Below are 18666 nucleotides of genomic sequence, written 5' to 3'. Positions count from 1 at the left end.
TAGGTTCCTTAACTTCTCTGAGATGTAGTTTTCTATTCTGCAAAATGAGGATACTAATACTTACTTGAAAGTCTTATGGAGATTATGGAAAATACCAAATACAACGTTCCCAGCACAGTGCCTGGCACAGAGCGTGACTTTCCTAAAACTCTGTTTCTTTTTCTCTCTTGCCCTTTCTTCTGAGGGAGAAGCCGGCTCCTCTCAGATCGTCACAGTTGAATTCGACATTTATCTAGGACTTTTGATGGGCTAAATGCCATACTAAAGTCTGTGGAGGATACCAACGATCAGACAAACTAGGCAGGGAGGCAAGATGTGCTCACGGGGGAAAGTTAACAGGCTATAAATAAAATTTGCAAATGCCCAGTGTTTAATATTAGGCATAAGCCCTAAGGAAATCCACAGAAGGAGCAAGCCCGTGGGCTCCTGGGATTTAGGCTAACGACTCCACATGGGAGGTGAAGACAGAAACTGCTCCTGTTTCCCAAAGGCCAGGACTCCCATGGCTCAGTCAGGGACCCTCTCTGCTCCACGCTTATCACCAGATTGCCAGCTGTCCCAACGATGACAGATGAAGAGAGATTTTTGGACAGGCTCTGTCTACTCAAAGTAGATACCCTCTTAGGTACTGTCAATTGGTTCAGGAAAATAAAGCAAATATACTTTTGAATGAGCGTGCCCACCCACCAAAGAGTTTTGGAAGACCTGCTCTGAATAAGACACAAGAGTAATTACCCCAAAGGCTGTCCTGGACACTGAAGGCGGAGACTCTGTCTGGTGCCGCTTTGCTCACCCCAAATCTAACCCCAGCACCGGACATACAAAGGCTATTTACAGAAGGCCTGAAGATTATCCCTGGGCCCTGTAAACATTGCCCACAAATGCTCTCAAACTTCTAACTGGGGCAGGGCCGGCTCCTTAGTGAGATTAACACCTTCAGCCTGTTGAACTGCTCCTGTCGCCGTGGCCCGCACACAGTCTAATACAGCTCCAGCCACCATTCCCAAAGGGGAACATGAACTTGATGTGATCCCATCACATTAAGTACAAAAAACTATGCAAAGTTGCCTATCAACGTAACATACCCACTTGCCTAAGACTCTAGTATCAAATGTCACAAAGTCCCTGATAAACGCAAAACAAGTGAGTAGTGACTAGGTCAACATTTTTGCTTTTGCTTCTTTCCAAACCCTCTGGTACGTGGAAATTTAAATGAATAGGAGGTCAACTGCTCTTCAGACTTTAAGGTAAACATGAGCCAACAGTGTGACACAGCTGCCAAAAAAAAACAAACAAGATCTCAGGATGGATGAATTAATAGGAGTATAGTGTCCTGAACAAAGGACACAACAGATATCCAAATATGAACAACATATGCCCCCCTTCTCACTCTGAACTGGGGGACGCCTGCAAGGGGTGGCAGAGTGGTGACCAGTATTCTTCCTTTGAATCAGTGAGGACATTCAGCCAGGAGACAATCAAACAGCACAAACACTGTGTCATCTTTAAATGCTGCAAGAACCGGAGTGAAGACAGCTAGATTTTACCATTTAGTCCGCAAAGCAGTGCCGAGACCAAGAGAGAAAACTGGCAGAGACACAATTTTCCACCAAATGTGAGGGAGACCTTTCAAACAATTAAAGCTATTCAAAAACTGCAACAGTTTCGTGAGGCGGTGAGCATTCCTGTCACGGATCATATTCACACAAAGGTGTCTTTCCACTTTCTCGGCTCAGCAGAAATTTAGGCGGAACGTGAGATTCTTCGTGCTTCAAGTCAGGTTTTGTGGAAAGCGTCCCACAGGATAGAGAGGTTAGGTTGGGTGGCCTCAAATGACCGCATCGAAGGTAACCAGAAATTCTTGCTCCCTCCGATATTTTCTCTCTCCTATTACAAATGTTAAGAATTTCCCAGGTCAGATTTTGAATGGGCACCTAATCGCATCAGTAACGTCTCCAGTCCTTCTCCCCACTGGAAGGTCCCCTGCTCGGTGGCCCTGGGGTGGCTCTCCCTGCTCCTCCCTGACCCCAAAGTCACACCCACACTCGGTAAAAGCAGCGGCCTATCAACTTCATCATGTATAATGCAAAAAGGGAATCACTGATTTCGTTCTGATTAGTCATCGTAATGCTTTTCTCTTATATGTACTTAATCACTGTGGTTTCTCCGAGAATGGAAAGCTTTCCTTTCTATAGAAGAATCTGAACAGCTCTCCAAACAGACACCAGCTGGGCAAACAGTGCAGAGAATTTCGGTGCAAAGTGATGAGAGCGACCACACCCACAGCCAAGGCGAAGCAGCCTGTCAACATAGCAGCCAAATTACAAAGAGCTGCAGAGGGGCTCCTTTTGATCTAACTGTAGGGCACTTCCATGTCTTAAGAGAACGTTCCATCCACCTCTGTGGTTAGTCGCAAAGCCTGAAAATGATTAATGGGCTGGAGCATGGGCCAGTGTTTCCCTTCCACGATGAGAACCGGTCAGAGCCGAGCAGCGAGGGTGCAAGCAGGAAATAATAGGACAGCTGGAGGCCTGGCTGCAGGCCACACTGAAAGGCTTTCTGGTAGACCTCATCGCTCTGCAGCCTCCCCTTCCTGCTCTGACCTTCTCACTGTACCTGTCTCTGCACAGGGATAAGGCCTTCCATGTCTGTGTCTGAGGGATGCTGGGGAAGTGGGCAATCTTAAACACAGGAAACACAGAAGCTGGCATCCAAAAAACATGCTCTCCTCTGTTCCAAGGAGAGTTCCCCACAGCTAACAGGGTGTGTGCCCCCCCCCACCTCCAGAATTGAGGCAGGATGAGATGGGGTGAAAAGAATGAACGCACGCATGAATGAATGAATGAATGAATGACTTCTGTAAGACTGCAGACTGTTGAAAAACCAGGTGGCGATCTCCCCTTAAGGAATGTTCTATTGGGGAGAGGTGGGGGCATGTGAACAGAGCATAGCAGCCTCCTCCTGTTCTCAGGGAACGAGGGCTGGCCAGGGGCTTTTGCTAAGCAGAGAGATTCCTTGGGGCTGGAGGTGGGACCTGTATTTCCAGCAAACGTCCCAGGGGACACAGCAGCTGATGGAAAGGACAAAAAGGAAGAGGGTCTTTAATGCCGAGGTCCCCTGAGGTCTGACCCTGGGCACAGTCATCCTCCCGGGTTGGCACAGTGAACTCAGAAGCTTCCCCTTGGGCACAGGACCGCCCAGCTTCGTGCTCTGTTGGAAGAAGTATGAAGCCACATCTTCAATTTGCATTCCCTCAGTAAGTGGAGTCAAGCCTTTTTGTATTCTCAGACTTTGTGGTTGCCTTGACTGGGTAGTTGGTGTCTTTAATATTGTGAATTTCCAAATTACCAGACACAAACACACTTTCATTTCTTTGCAATCTGTCTGTATACAACCTAGAACACACTCAGTTGGAAGCTGAGCCCCATTCCTGAAAGAGTGCACGGCCCCCAGGTTGTGCCCAGTTCAGGCGACAGAACTGGACCACATGAGTAAAGTGGGCTCCATCTGGTGTGGGTCTCCACGTTGGACATTGGCCAGGCTTTCAAATGCAGGACTCGGTGAAAATAGCAGATTAGACCCTGCCTGTGAACTGAAAACTAAATTATATGCATGTTCATTTGCCTCGGAGTCGACTTGAGCACTAGGTATGTCCACATCTAAGAACTGTAATCAGCAAGACACTGATGTCAACGGGGTAAGGCCCAGGGCACTCTTGGTGCAACAGTGTGCTCCTCCTCTCTCTCCTCTGAAGCCTAAGCAAGGGCGGTGTTCTAGAGAGACATGGGAGGAAGAGGCAGGGGGAGGTTGTGTTATTGGCATAGAAAAGAGCATCTGAGCAGAGAGGGTGTCTGCCTGGAGCATGGGTGACGACTGTCCTATGCACACAAACGATGAGGGCAGACTCAGGACTGAGCTCCTGCTCTAGCGGGTGGGACTGTGGGCCCCAGCCACACAGAGCCCACTTCCCCAGCTGCTCTCCATGCTCTGCCCTCTTTCCTGACTTTCTCCTCCAGGAGCTTCCATTGACAAGCAGCTGTGTGTGGGGAGGTGGTGTAGCTCCTGGGGCCTGCGTCCAGCCTCCAGACGCAGACAGGCAGCCCCTCTCCACCATGGGGCCAGAGCAAAGCCCTGAGCGCCAGTTTCCACTTGCTCCACCCCGACAGCAGCCCCAGCACTCCGGGCAGCATCTCTCCTCCTGGATTCTGTTCATCCTCTCCTGCATTGTTTCTGCAGGGCCTACCCTAGGATGCCACTTTCTGTTTTTCAGGCACCTTTTGGTCTTTTCTTATGAACTGCTCCAAGTTCCCTCTATATTGATTACATACCTCCATCAACTGTTTTTTTGCAGAGCTTGGCTTCCCCTAGATTGATAAATGCCCACAGCCACTTTGCTGAAGAACCCAGGTAAAACAGAGAACTCTCTGGCTCCCTCTCTGTCCTCCATGATCTCTGGCAAACACGTCCTCTGCCACAGGCCACTCCCTGCATGTCAGAGGCAAGGAACCAATTGGCAAGAGGTGTTTCTCAATGGGTTCCAAGCACGTGGAATCGTGAACACCATGACACGTTCAGGAGCATGAGTCAACAACAGCTGGTATGAGATGAGAACTGGGGGAGGATTCCTCAGTGATGCCCCAATATTGAACTTGGATGACCAGGTAGTTGGCAAATGAGGGGAAGAAAACCAAGCAGAAGGGGCCTGGGTGTATGTCCATGTTTAGATCTTCCCCCAAAGGTAACTGCTATCTGGAATGTTGCTCATCATCCCCTTGCTATGTCATATATGCAGACGTGTGATGGTAAATGTTTAACCACCACCTCTCCAAAAATCAAGTGTGTGTGTGTGTGTGTGTGTGTGTGTGCGCGCGCGCGCACATGTGTCTGTATCCCCATATAAGTTTGTTATACATTTTTTGATACAAAGGACTTATAGCTCACAATTTACAAATAATGATCAAATACATAATACCCCATAATATCCTTTATTGTAAATCACAGTTAACTGATTCGCACAGAATTTTTTTGTTGCGTTTTGCCACACCTTCATAACTGCAGCCAACCTAGAGTTGCAATGGAGAAACCGATGTAGTTCCAAGACAAATGTTGGTTGATATTTTCATTTACACTAACAAGAAGAAAGCAAAATGACAAAAGTATATGGTAGAAGAGTCACTTTCTCATCAAACATGTGAGCAGCTTCTTTGTTGAATCAGACCATAGTTTTCAAATACTGGAAGACTATCTCCTCAATTCCTGTGCTATTCACGATGTAACAGCCACAGACATAACCAATTTAACCTGTTCATCATTATTCACATGTTGTCCACCATTGTGTTATGCCCACATGTGTACGTTGAAATGGAACGATCAAGCCCTAGTTGGTAGCATTAGCTAGTCTCTCTCATGGAAGTTAGAAGCTCTTCCCTGGTGGCCTATTTCAAGCTGCCAAGATGATGCCACCAAACACAGAGTTTGAAAGAGACTGTAGTAGCACAGCGGTATATAGGATTTTCACCATACGGACAGAATAGACATAAATAACCTCAAAAGCATAGATAAGAATAAAATGCAGCAAGATAACTAAGTGATGAGTTTAGCATATTTGTTACCATTGTCTTTAGTATAATTTTATTGTAAATTTATATAATTTAATTTTTAATATTGGCTGTGTTTAACAGCTGGGTCACAAAGTTGCTGAAAATTTATTGGGTCTCATAAGCCAGTTCAAGCCAGCTCTAACACACCATTGTATGAAAATGGGATCATGCTGTACGTAATCTTCAGGGAGCTCTTTTATCACATATTATGTTGCTCTTGTCTTTGGACCCCCAGCACCATTCCACCCCCTTCTTTGCTCTCAGCTCTGTCAACAGCATGTGGAGGCCTGAGAAGGACTCCCAGAATCCCTTGCAAACAGGGTTTCTATTCTATTACCAATGAGAGGTGGCTGGGAGGACAAAGGCGGATTTCCTCATCCTCAGGCAGCGACGGTGGCAGAATTACACAGGCTCTGCTATAGCAATAGTGGCTGCCTGTGACTTCTTTTTTTTTTTTTTTAAGATTTTATTTATTTATGTGACAGAGAGACAGCCAGTGAGAGAGGGAACACAGCAGGGGAGTGGGAGAGGAAGAAGCAGGCTCCCAGCAGAGGAGCCCGATGTGGGACTCGATCCCGGAACGCTGGGATCACGCCCTGAGCCGAAGGCAGACGCTTAATGACTGCGCTACCCAGGCGCCCCTGCGTGTGACTTCTTGACCTGCAGGGAACACCCCCATCCTGGGGTTTTACCCCTTCCCCATCCCTTCCAATAATTTTGTAGGACCTGATTTCCTGTAGTCAACCCTTCCTTCTGAAATTTGTAGAATGGGTTCTGGTTTTCTGATTTAAAGACTGGGATTTCTCCATGTTTGCACATGGAGCCCAGTACCACCATTTTCACTGTGGTACAATATTCTATTCCAGGATAGTATTACACAGGATTCCCCACAGTTAGGCTCCATTTTACACCCTGCCTGCCCAGCCTTTGATGCTTTGAATATAGCCAGTGTACCCAGATTATACAACCATGAGCAACAAGACACTGTTCTGGTGCCCACCCAAATGGCTCTCATGCTTACCCATTAGGCTCATCATTCCTTGCTCTTATCACGTCTGCAGTGCCTTCTGTGGGTGATCCAGCAGGCCTTGCTTTCTAGTCCATCAACCTTGGCCTAACATACTCTCCTTTGTTGAAGGAGGGTCTACTGGTAGCAGAGAGACTTGTTCCTATGGGTCACTATAAGCCCACAGCTGCAGCCTGAAAAAAAAAAAATCATATAATAAAAATGTAGTTCATCTTCTCACAGTAAATTAATGTTAGATGTAAGTTTATAATATTGTAACATAATTGGCAACAGTCCATATATGCTCACTAGTTGATCAGACTCAGCCAGGACTTTTCTAGAGTGTCCTCTGCCCTCACACAACCTGGGCTGAGATGTACAGGAGAGAAGTTAATTTATTTTCAGGAAGAAAAGAGAAAACTTTTCTCCCCTTGTCTGTGGCCTAAAGCCCTATTCACCCTTCAAAACCCAGTTCAGGTATCCCCTCCTCCATGAAGCCTTCTCAAACAGTACCATCTGAAATACCTTGCTCTATATCCTTTGTTCCTTGTACTTAATTCTTTATATCCTTGAGGGACAAGATACTATCTTCCCCCCAAAGAAGAGATTTGCTTACCACTGATTATTAAGAGCACTGGAGTCCCCGAGTTCTGTGTTCCTCAGCTGTGCTGCAACCCACCGCATGCTTAAGATCCACCCGGGCACCCTCATGTGCCCCGCAGGACTGAGGGGATAAAGGGAACCCATGTCAGCATGATGCTCATTCCACCTGCTATGCCATGAATAAGAAGACCTTTGTCTTTGACCCAGGAGCCTTGTGTCTTCTGCTAGCATCCAGGAAATAGCAACAGACTTACTAGCTTGTAAGTAGAGCACAATCCCAGACCCTTCACACGTCCTGGACTGAGTCTGTGTCTTTTCATCCTTAGGAGCTCCAGAATCTAGCACAGGTCCTGATTATTAGATGTTTGGAATTTAATTAAGTTGAATTGACTAGACCAAAGACAAGGAAGTTTTCTTCTTCTGAGTACCTCATAGCCCAGGTTTCTCAACCCTGGTACTATGGACATGTGGGGCTAGATCATTCTTTGTTGGGGGGAGTGTCCTGTGCATTGCAGGAGGTTTAGCAACATCCCCAGCCCCTGCCCAGCTGACGCCACTTAACACCCACTCTCCAACTGTGGCAACCATCAATATCTCCAGACAGTGCCAACGGTTCCCTGGGGAGGCAATATCACTACCCCCAAGAACCACTGGAGTAGCCTATCCCAAGGGTGCAGGTGACAGTTGGAAGAGCAAGCAAAGGGGCCATAATTAAATAAGTTAGCATAGTCTGAAATTTTAATGCATTGGGGAGAGATATAAAATATTGCATAATCTATTATATCTCAGTAAAACTGAGGGGAAAATATTGTTCTTAACTGCCTTTTCACAGCTAACAGTAAACACAGCTGTTGCAAGCACATGGCATAAGTGCTATACAGGGGCCATCAGCTAGATCAGCCCATTTATTTAGATCAGCCCTCCAGCAATTCTGTGAAATAAGCATTTCACATTATAGGAAACTGAGGGATGACAGATTGGGTAAGTAGCTCACCCAAGTGGAATAGTTTAGACTTGAACACAGAGCTATGAATCTCCAACACTCTTGCTCTTAATTATTAACCTTGTGTCATGATCCCACAAGGAAAGGGGATGTCGGTCTGGTGGCTGGAAGTCATGAAATAGGAAATCAAAGTGTATGTTAAGAAAAAAAAAAAAAAATCAAACTCATGCGTCAATACCAGTCTCCTAAGGGTTAAAAATACATAACCCTTTAGATATTTTAAGTGGGCACATAAGTACCAAAATCTGTAATAACATGTACTTTAATTCCTATATAAAGTGTTAAAATATAGGCTCTTGTGTGTTGCTCTCTTTTCTGCATCCAAAAAAATGCTAACCGTCCAGTCCAGAAAGGAGAAAAGTGCCAAAACCTGTTCCAACAAGGCAAACATGAATCAGAACTTAAGTGGAGTACCTTCTCCATCTGGTGGTGGGTTAAAGAATTGTCCCTAAAATGCTCAAAGCCACCCAGTACTTTGCAATGAGTGCTCTGAATGAGCGCCCACCTCACTCCCGACTGAGTCAGACACAGAGCGATGCTCCAAACTGACTACTGGTCAATATCAGATTTTGGCAATTTGGAGAACAGAAGAATTACTAGTTACCTATGGAATTACAAAGCTGAGTAACTCCTAAAGAAAAAGTTTCAACTTTTTTAAAACTTTCCCGGAGAAGCTAACATACTCAAACACCATACGTCCTTAGTAGATTTGGCCCATTCCAATGGATTTGGTCCATAAGGACGTACTCCCTACATCCTTAATGCTCAGAAATATTTTTAGTGCACTATAGTGTTTCGTCTTGGAGGCAGAGAAAGACAGCAAGAAAGGAAGGGGGAAAGAGAAGGAATGGAAGAGAGAGGAAGTCTTTGCCATATTCCATGGGGAACCAAAAACCATAATTCTATTAAAAATGTATATGGGGGGTGCCTGGGCGGCCCCCCAGTGAGTTAAGCATCTAACTCTTGGTTTTCGCTCTGATCATAATCTCAGGGTCGTGGGATCAAGCCCCTCATATCGGGCTCCACACCCAGTGTGGAGTCTGCTTGAGATTCCCTCTCACACTCCCTCTGCCCCTCCCGCTCCTGCTCTGTCTCTAAAATACATAAATACATCTTTTTACAAATATATACATATATACATACATACATACGGGGGCACCTGGGTGGCTCAGTTGGTTGAGCGTCCAACTCTTGATTTCTGCTTGGGTCATGATCTCAGCGTTGTGAGATTGAGCTCCACAGCACACTCCCTGCTCAGTGGGGAGTCTGCCTGAGATTCTCTCTCTTCCTCTGCCCCTCCTCACCGCACTTTCTGTCTCTGTCTCTCTAAAATAAATAAGTAAATAAGTAAATCTTTGAAATACATATGCATTTTTGCCAAAGATGTAAAATTATGTAAGTCAGTTTCTCTCAGGAATCCTGAAAAACACCATCTATAAAAATAAATGATAACTTCTCAACTAAAATAATAAATGTATTTTAAAGTGAAATTAATGGGTTAAGGGTCTGACTCTCGGTTTTGGCTCAGGTCATGATCTCCATTGAGCCCCTCCCCCACATGGACTCCTGGCTCAGCTGGGATACTGCTTGAAGTTTCTCTCCCTCTGCCCCTCCACCCACTCTCTCTCTAAAAAACAATATATATATATATATATATGTATGTATATACATATATATACATACATATATATATACACATTTTTTAAAAGTGAAATTAATGACCAATACTAAGATACACATGGATAGATAACTCATGTTGATTAAAAAAAACACCTTTCTCCAATTATTTTATTTTGTTTCCAATATCATTGTCTCATATCACCATTCCTCAAATCTTTAAACTTCTCTTTCTCTTTGCAGTAATATCACAGAAAATCCATAACACATTTTCATTAATCTAACAAATAATTTATTGAGCACCTACGATATGCCAGGCATGGGGCTATAGAAGGGAACAGATATGTCCTTGCCCCCATGGGGCTTACACTCTAACGGGAAACAAGCAATCCCCAGGTTCTACACCAAGTGTGAGACACTGTCTCATTTCATTTTCACAGCTCTATATGGTGGGTCTTATTATCCCCATTTCACACATGAGGAAACTGGGTCTCAGACTGGTTGAGTGGTTTACGCAAAGACTCAGAGAATAAGGGGCAGGAGCAGGATTCAAAATCATGTATCTTCTCCAATGCCCAGCTGTTAAGCCCCATACCATCTGGCTATAAGTTTGCAACAGCAAAGCAGGCAGCGTGCACTGAGAGCTAATATGTGTGGGGCACAATGCCAGGCCGTATGGAATACAGGGTGACTGGGCCCTGCACCGGAACTGGAGCAGCATCTGCCTGCAAGGACCAGTACATGAGGCTTCCGGGCACAACAGGATAGCCATCCACTCACCAGCATTCTTTAACCATAACAAATTCTCCCAAACTCGACTCCAGCATTCTGGGGATAGAAATCACTCTTAAAAATTATAATTAAGATGAAATTTAACAAAAAGACTAACGTCAGGAGGATCATCAACAGACCTGCAATTTCTCCACAGATAGGGGGGAGTGAAAAGTTAGGTTGGGGCAATGGATTTCATGGGGCCTTCCCCTCCCCCACTTATTCAATGATAGAGGCCAATTACTGGAATTTTCAGGTGGCCAAATACAGAGATTGAAGTGGAGATCTCACTTCTGCATCAAGAGTGCATTTTGAAAGGCTCAGCGATGCAGAACACAGAATGAGGAATGAAAACTTACAAAAGACACTCCACTTGAACAGATGGAAAGTCAGCACTTCTACCCGTCACGTGCCTCCTGGTATCCTAATTCAGGACTGCATCTAACAAAAACTAGAGCTGACATCAGAGGAGAAACCCCCTTGCAAACACCACTGCTAAGGCTCATTACTCCTGACCATTTCTGGCAAACCTTTGTTTCCCATTTCTTGTCTGAAGCACTCCGTTTGCTTGGCAAATGCCAGGAGACACGAGAACCTCCTACAGCAAATGTTGATATAAAGAAAATGTCCTAAGTGACCAGGGGTATTTATCCAGGTATTATTTCTGCCACCTGTACCACGTTTACCAAGTAGGTGGGGAGGGTCACTCTCTTGTGTGCATTCAGCTTGAGTTGCCCAGATACCACTTCTTGGCTTTAACAGAGAACATAAATCTAATTGTCCTTCTCTTCACTTAAACCATAAGTGTCCCAAAGTAAGTCATGACTATGAACCACATGAGTGAACCTTGTACATTTGAACTCTCTGTGTGGCTTGCCAAAGTGGCCCTCGGAAGCCAGAGGCAGCACACTTTACCATCAAGATGTTCTGGGGTCTTGTCAAACATGTCTAACATTCTAGAATTCTCCCCCTTGGCAGAAGTCCGTTTTGGTCCTCTCTCACTCCCACTAGCTGACCCTCTAAGTTCTGACTCCCGTTCTGCAGGCAAACTGCTGACTTCCATTAAAAACATCCTCATAGGGGCGCCTGGATGGCTCAGTCATTAAGCATCTGCCTTTGGCTCAGGGCATGATCCCAGCATTCTGGGATCGAGCCCCACATCGGGCTCCTCCGCTGTGAGCCTGCTTCTTCCTCTCCCACTCCCCCTGCTTGTGTTCCCTCTCTCGCTGCTGTCTCTATCTCTGTCAAATGAATAAATAAAATCTTTTTTAAAAAAAATCCTCATGAAGTGCCATTTGTGGGCACAATTGTCAGTGCCCATTCACTCCAGGACATACTTGGCTTCCACAGACCAGGAAAAAAAAGAAAAAAAAAGGAGGAAATGTGACAAAAATAAGCCCAGAAAGGACACAATTATAAATGTACACAGGAGCAACCTTTAAAGCTGTAGCTACTTCAGTATCATAGGTAAATCTTGGCTCAGTCGGTGAAGCGTCTGCCTTCGGCTCAGGTCATGATCCCAGGGCGCTGGGATCAAATCCCACATCCGGCTCTCTACTCAGTGGGGAGCCTGCTTCTCCCTCTCCCTCTGCCTCTTCCTCCTGCTCTAATAAATAAATAAATCCTTTCTAAAAATGAATTATCTGCATAATTTTTAATTTAATGTCAGTCTCCCTGGTCATTCTGTAACTCCCTCAGGGGAGGACCCAAGACTGATTTTTTTACACTCCAGCTGCCCTGTATATTGACTGGCACATAGTAGGGCTCAAAAAATTGTCAACACCATCTTTGCAATAGTGCTATGATTTCATTCTTTCAATGTGACCCCTGTTTCAAAAGCTCTATGCTTCATTTCCTAGTTTTGTCACCATGCTACAGTTAGGCAAGATGGTACAGGGGTGACAGGTACATGGAACTTCCCTGCATAATTTTTTTTGCAAATTTTGGTAAATCTGTGATTATTCAAAGTCTTCGATTTTACCTAAACAGTGGGACTTCCATTTCCCCTCATGTCCACACCGCACAATGCTCTTGGCTTGCTGGATTTCCTGAGAGTCTTCTCTGTCTTGCACCAGTTCTTCTTCTAATAATGTGACATCCTGTAAATAGCTAGAAGCTGCTCCTTTTTTCTCTTCCACCCTTGACAGAGGAGATCATTTTGTGCACCAGCAACCCTCCTGAGACAGCCAGCCAAAAGGCCAAGTACGAAAGCAAGTTTCATACAATGCATCCCTCTGTCTTCTCCATAGGGACACCAAGAGTTGTCACATAATAATTTTCAATAAGAAGTAGCTGGAATAGGAAGGGTCAGGGAGAGATGTTACATCGATGAGCCAATCATTCCCTCAAGACGGTTGGTTGGCAAGAAAATCTAGAACATGGGTGTCCGGGCTCACAGTCGATGAACCACACTTCTAAGTACTATGTGGCCACGTGTGTGGCAGCCTCATATTACACCAACAATCAGGCCAGCACCAAGCTGCCAAGAGCCTCAGAAAACTGTACAAAGTTCTTTAAAATCAACAGAAAGGCTGCCCATGTCACAATATTTGGATAACTTTCACCTCTCCTCCCCAAAAGCCACTACTGGCTTGAATCTCACAATCAGATTCAAACTTTTAAACAAACCACTGAACAGATATTAACTTCCCTGTAGGCCTGGGAACACAATCCAGCCCTGCGGGACGTAAAGAGAGACTCAGTAAGTAGGGGCAGAGCCGAATGCGGACTGCAGAGCCTTCTCAGACAGTGAGTTTACCAGCTGCCCACAGTGGCCCTGAGCTCAGCCCACCCTCTGTGGTTCATCGTCCTCCTGGTTGATGACCTCCTCCAGTGGGGGAAAAAAATCCTTGACCTTAGTCTCTGTGGGTCAGAAGACTAGAGCTGTTCGGCTTTCTAATACTTTCACTGGTTAACCACCAAGCATTACCTGCAGTTGACTCTTACTGTAAACACAATGGTAAAAAGCAAAAATTCAAGGGAAAAGAACTGAGAGCCTCTCTAAACAGTAAGGCTGGACAACCAGGAAAGAGCAAAAGAAATGAAAACTAATCTTCATTATCTCCTGGACAAAAGTGGCCAGGAGGGAGAGAGCCAAGAGGAAGAGAGAGAAATGGTCTTCATTTAAAATGTTTTAAAATGGCAGCATGATCAAGACTTATTTCCCCACTGCCAGGCAGTGAGTCCGGAGAGGGCCAAATGGTCTATTCGTTCACAGGCTTCCTAGCAGAAAAGTAATGTTCCTTTGTACAGCATTTATAAATCAATGAAGTACTTTAACACATGGACACTCAAAGTGTCAGCAACCCTGAACTATTATACCCACTTTACAGATGATGAAACTAAGACTCACAGAGACATAATCAGCAGGAAGTGGCAGAGCCAGGAGTACAGTGGGACCAGTCGGCTGCTCAGTAGAGACATGGAAGAAGCCAAGTGAGAACCGCTGTGTTATTCTCTGAGGAAAAAGAAATAAAGCATGATCCCAACAGTTTATTTTTACTCTTGTTTCCCTTGCTGTAGGAGACATATCTAGAAAAACGTTGCCACAGCCAATGTCAGAGAAAATATTGCCTGTGTGATCGTCTAGGATTTTTGTGGTTTCAGGTCTCACATGTAGGTCTTTAATCCATTGTGAGGTTTTTGTTTTGGTTTGGTTTGGTTTTTTTGTGCCCTCCTTATTTTTTTTTATTTTTTTATTTCCCTAGTTTTTGATGTAAACTTCCATGCTTCATTCTGAGTTTTAATTTCTGTATATAGTGTAAGAAAGTGGTCCAGTTTCATTCTTTTGCAGATTGCTGTCCAGTTTTTCCAGCATCGTTTATTGAACAGACTATCTTTTCCTCCTTGTATAGTCTTCCCTCCTTTGCCAAAGATTAATTGACCACATAAACACGGGTTTATTTCTGGGCTCTCTGCTTGATGCCATTGATCTATGCGTCTACTTTTGTGCCAGCACCATACTGTTTTGATTACTACAGCTTTGTAGCATATCTTGAAATCTGGGATTGTGATACCTCCAGCTTTGTTGTTCATTCTCAAGACCATTTGGCTATTTGGGGGTTTTTGTGGTACATAAAATTTTAGTATTATTTGTTCTAAGTTCTGTGAAAAATGCTGTTGGCATTTTGATGAGGATTGTATTGAATCTGTAGGTTGCACTGGATAGTGTGGACATATTAACAATATTGATTCACCCAATCCATGAGCCTGGAATATTTATCCATTTGTTTGTGTCACCTTCAATTTCTTCCATCAGTGTTTTATAGTTTTCAGAGTATAGGTATTTCACTTCCTTGGTTAGGTTTATTCCTAGGTATTTTATTCTTTTTGATTTATAAGTGGAATCTTTTTTTTTTTTTTATTTCTTTTTCTCCTACTTCATTATTAGTGTATAGAAAAGCTACCAATTTATGGGTATTCATTTTGTTGCACAGCAAAGAAACCGACCAACAAAACAAAAAGGCAACCTACTGAATGGGAAAAGATATTTGCAAGTGATATGTCCAATAAAGGGTTAATATCCAAAATATATAAGGAGCTTATACAGCTCAACACCAAAAACACAATCTGACTGAAAAATGGGCAGAGAAACTGAATAGACATTTTTCCAACAAAGACATACAGGCGGCCAAGAGACACATAAAGAGATGTTTGACATCACTAGTCATTAGGGAAATGCGAATCAAAACCACAATGATGGGGCGCCTGGGTGGCACAGCGGTTAAGCGCCTGCCTTCGGCTCAGGGCGTGATCCCGGCGTTGTGGGATCGAGCCCCACATCAGGCTCCTCTGCTGGGAGCCTGCTCTTCCTCTCCCACTCCCCCTGCTTGTGTTCCCTCTCTCGCTGGCTGTCTCTATCTCTGTCAAATAAAAAAAAAAAAAAAAATCTTAAAAAAAAAAAAACAAAACCACAATGAGATACCACTTCACACATGTCAGAATGGCTAAAATCAAAAAGACAAGAAATAACAAGTGTTGGTCAGATATGGAGGAAAAGGAACTCTCGTGCACTCTTGGTGCAAATGTAAACTGGTGCAGCCACTGTGGGAAACAGTATGGAGGTTCCTCAAAATATTAAACATGGAAATATCATATGATCCAATAATCCAATACTAGGCATTTACCCAAAGAAAGCAAAACACAAATTCAAAATGACATCTGCACCCCTATGTTAACTGTAGCACAATTTACAAGAGCCAAAATATGGAAGCAAACTACATATCCGGCAATCAACAAATGGATAAGGAAGATGTGGTGTATGTATACACACACACACACACACACACACACACACACACCAATCAACAAATGGATACGGAAGATGTGATGTACACACACACACGCACAGACACGCGCACGCACACACACAGACACACACACACACACAAAATGGACTATTGCACCGTCATAAAAAATGACGGGATCTTGCCATTTGTGACAACATGGATGAACCTACAGGGCATTATGCTAAATGAAATAAGTCAGACTGAGAAAGACAAATAGCATATGTGGAATCTAAATAAATAAATAAATAAACAAAAAGCAGAATCAGACCTATAAATACTGAAAACAAACTGATGGTTGCCAGAGGGAAGGGGACTGGGGGGATAGGTGAAATGGGTGAAGAGGAGTCGGAGGTACAGGCTTCCAGTTAGAGAATGAATGAGTCACAGGGATGAAAGGTACAGCACAGGGAATAGAGGCAATGGTATTTTGACCACGTTGCATGGGGACAGATGGTAACTACATTTGCAGTGAGCACAGCATAACGTAGAGACTTAGCAAATCGCTATGTTGTACACTTGAAACTAATGTAACATTGTGTGTCGATACTCAAATCAAAAAATATTTAAATAAAAAATTTTAAAAAGACAGCACAGTCCCAGGGATGTGGGCGTTCCTGCCCGTCTTTGTGGTGGGCCTAGGAAATCACACCTCAGGGAGTTATTTTTATTATTCTTATTCTGACAATTCAAAGAGAACAGTCCCTCAGCTGATAAATTCTCATTTCAAAGGTGATTCATAGAACATTATCTGCAGAAAGAAATCCACCCAGAAATGTGAGATGAGAAAGCTGCGAAGCGCTGCAGCTGTTACTTGAATCTGTAAGTGCCTCCAACGGGATGGCAGCTTAAGCCAAAATACCAAAGGGCTTTGAAGGCCGGCAGCTCACCTTGCAGGGACTCTGGAACACGACCCCAGCTGCAGACGGAGACACTGGATCTCCAAGGCCAGGCCCACTGTGGCAGCAAGAGGTCAGGTCCACGACTCCAACCCAAGACCGCTTCTGACTTGAGCAGCAGGAAGGGCAAGCGGGCCACACCGCCTGGAGCTGCCCGAGCAGCGGCTCTCCCGCAGGCTTCAGAGTCCCCCCGTTTTGAAGACCTGATTTCCACGGTGGCCTTAGGAACAGAGCAGCGAGGGGGGGAGGGAACTATGCAGCGGAAGGCCCCGCACTTGGTGCTGCCCAACGCTCTACCCACCAAGTGCGCCCTTACCTGTCGCCACTGGGACTAAAAGTGCTTAGCCTGGCTGGGGTGCCGATTCAACCCTCGCCAGCACCCTAGAATATACAAAGGGTAAAGCTTAGTGCCATGACCCTGGGGGAACTGTTTGTGCTGATGCTCAACCTACACCTGCGCTTGAGGCTCCTTCAGGAGGAACACTTTGCTTCGTCCGGCTGCACCGCCTGTGGCCAGGCGCGGTCTACAGGCCATTCAGGAGGTGGGCACTCGGCTCCGTTCAGTTGTGCTGAAGCGGGTTGACGCTCCCCTGGTGCTGCGCCCACATGACTGGGTTTCTCCTCCTGTTAGAGGATTTGGGGTCATCTCACTCTGGGGGGACACTAAGAAGAGCAGAGAGTGTGCTCCGCAAGTGTTAGCAACCGAAATACATCACGAGGCTGGAGAGAAGGGACTGGAGCAAGGTCCTCCCACCAGCTGGGCCCCAGGGAGACCTCACCAAGCTTCCAGCACTTCACTGTTCCCCACAGCTCTGGGAGAGAGAAATGAATATCCACCTTGTTCAAGGAATGCAAAACACATACACAAGCTTGGGCCCAGGGACTCGTGCTGCCCAGTACACAACCCACTTAGATGAGATTTGGGATGTTTCTTCCATTTCAATACACCAGAAATTTGCTCTAACTCGATGCTCTGTGAGATAACTTCGCCTCCCTCTCTCTTGCCCCAGCTTACTCGTTTAAAGTCAATGGGAGAAGCAGAGGAAAGGGTTAGTGACTTGGAGGATGGGTTAACAGAGGAAAAAATGAAAATAGAAGATGGTCTTAAAAAAATCCACGCCCACGAATGTTGGCTACGGGAGATTACTGACTCAATGAAACGATCCAATGTTAGAATCATTGGCATCCCCGAGGGGATGGAGAAAAACAGTGGTCTAGAAGAGATATTTGAACAAATTGTAGCTGAAAACTTCCCTAATCTAGCGAGGGAAACAAACATTCGTGTCCAAGAGGCAGAGAGGACCCCTCCCAATCTCAACGACGACAAACCTACGCCACGTCACGTCATAGTGCATTTCGCAAATATTAGATCCAAGGATACAGTATTGAAAGCGGCCAGGGCAAAGAAATTTCTCACGTACCAAGGCAAAAGCATCAGAATTACGTCAGACCTGTCTACACAGACCTGGAATGAGAGGAAGGGTTGGGGGAGCATTTTTAAAGCTCTTTCAGAGAAAAACATGCAGCCAAGGATCCTTTATCCAGCAAGGCTGTCATTCAGAATTGATGGAGAAATAAAGACATTTCAGAATAGACAGTCACTAACCAATTTCGTAACCACGAAACCAGCCCTACAGGAGGTATTACGGGGGGTTCTATAAAAGTAAAAAGGCCCCAAGAGTGATACAGAACAGAAAGTCACAGCCAGGAGGAGTTAAGATGGAGGAGGAGTAGGAGACACCGTTTTCAGCCGGTCCCCCGAGTCGAGCTGGATAGGTACCAGACCAGCCTAAACAACCACGGAACCAGCCTGAGACGCAGGAAGACGCATCTGGATCTCTACAAATGAACATCTCCAGTGCTGAGTATTGAGGTACGAAGC

General features: G+C 45.1%; 1 protein-coding gene and 1 long non-coding RNA gene across 4 annotated transcripts in view; both read right to left on the bottom strand.

The window, feature by feature from the left end:
- Positions 1-4966: 4966 nt before the first annotated feature.
- Positions 4967-9414, bottom strand: LOC121100387. Of its 3 annotated transcripts, none has more exons than XR_005832115.1 (3): positions 9364-9414; positions 7223-7330; positions 4967-6800 (listed from the first exon to the last, which is right to left on the bottom strand). It is a non-coding gene; the product is annotated as an uncharacterized LOC121100387 (long non-coding RNA). The 3 variants fall into 3 exon arrangements; XR_005832114.1 differs by having other exon boundaries at positions 9360-9410; XR_005832113.1 differs by having other exon boundaries at positions 9356-9389.
- Positions 9415-13763: 4349 nt separating this feature from the next.
- Positions 13764-18666, bottom strand: part of SETD4 (SET domain containing 4) — a 78602-nt gene continuing 73699 nt past the window's right edge. Inside the window, exon 15 of the mRNA XM_040620983.1 lies at positions 13764-14057. The gene's annotated coding sequence lies outside the window, so the exon portion shown is untranslated. The remainder of the gene's footprint in view (positions 14058-18666) is intronic.

The sequence above is a fragment of the Ursus maritimus genome, unplaced genomic scaffold, assembly GCF_017311325.1.
Source record: "Ursus maritimus isolate PB19 unplaced genomic scaffold, ASM1731132v1 scaffold_4, whole genome shotgun sequence".
NCBI classification, from domain to species: Eukaryota; Metazoa; Chordata; class Mammalia; order Carnivora; family Ursidae; genus Ursus; species Ursus maritimus.
The sequence above is the reverse complement of the archived record's forward strand: the minus strand, read 5'-3'. Positions and strand labels throughout refer to the sequence as shown.